The following is a 1128-nucleotide window of genomic DNA, read 5'->3' as shown; positions in this document are numbered from 1 at the left end:
GAGAGAGAGAGAGAAAGGAAGAAAGGGAGGGGTGAGAGATTATGGAGAAACGTTCGGCCATTTAGCTACCCTCCTCACCTTTGGCCAGCTTCGTCTGGTTATTAATGAACTCGCTGATAGGAAGTGTCCGTCTCTCGGCGAAGAATCGCCTCCCAGAGCAAGGCTGTCACGTATTCGGCTTCTATTTCCCTTAGCTAACGCTCTCTATATGCAAATACGACCGACCGGTCCCTCCGCGTGTCCTCTTTCGCGCGCCTCCTCCGCGCACGTCTACGTGTACGTGTACATATGTATGCGTGTATGTGCATGGAAATACGTATTATCGAGGATATACGTGTGGCGCCCGCGCTCACCGGCTCTTTATAAATAGCGACTTTGATATCCAGTCGCGCCTTTACGGGGGATGATCCCACCCCTTCGCGGGCTACGTAAGCGGGAGAGAAAATGCTGAGTCCGTTAAAAATTAAAGAGTCGGTGTTACGCGTTCATGGTTCAACATGATATCATGTTGACCAACGCCCTTTAGTCAGCCGTGCGGATCCATACGTGCGTGGAAACGTCCTGTAATATGCACAGTATCTGCACTTTGGGATTAATCTCGTCTCTCTATATTTTTTCGCGGGAAAAAAGTAGGACGCTACGAAACGAACCTGCGTCTCGAAAAAAAATATGAAGAGACTACACACTTTCTTTGAAATCGTTGCATTCCCTTCGTATCAATTCGCGAAGGAATATTAAAACAAGATATTATTAAAAGTATCCATAAGTAATTTTAATAAAGTTGTTTGGATTATTGAATTAATACAGAATTAATTTTATCAATATATTAGATCTCATTCTGAGAATATATATCTTTTTGTTTTGGAGATATGCATTATATTATAACAGAGCGGGCTGTATATTATGTCAAATACCACAAGGGAGCCAACGATAAGACAAAAAACGTCCGAACCCTTCATTTGCAGCTTAGCATTAATCCTTTCCGCGAAACGAACGCTTTATCGGACCGTGTACTTGGTTTGTTCTACGGATAAATATGGTCCCAAAGGCAAATGGGATAAATCTGAATAACACATATCAAGCGACGCCTATGGCATCCCTTGATAAGGGTGCGAAGGGACTGGTGAA

This window comes from Atta cephalotes, assembly GCF_000143395.1.
Source record: "Atta cephalotes unplaced genomic scaffold scaffold00013, whole genome shotgun sequence".
Classification (NCBI taxonomy): domain Eukaryota; kingdom Metazoa; phylum Arthropoda; class Insecta; order Hymenoptera; family Formicidae; genus Atta; species Atta cephalotes.
This window is presented reverse-complemented; position numbering follows the sequence as displayed.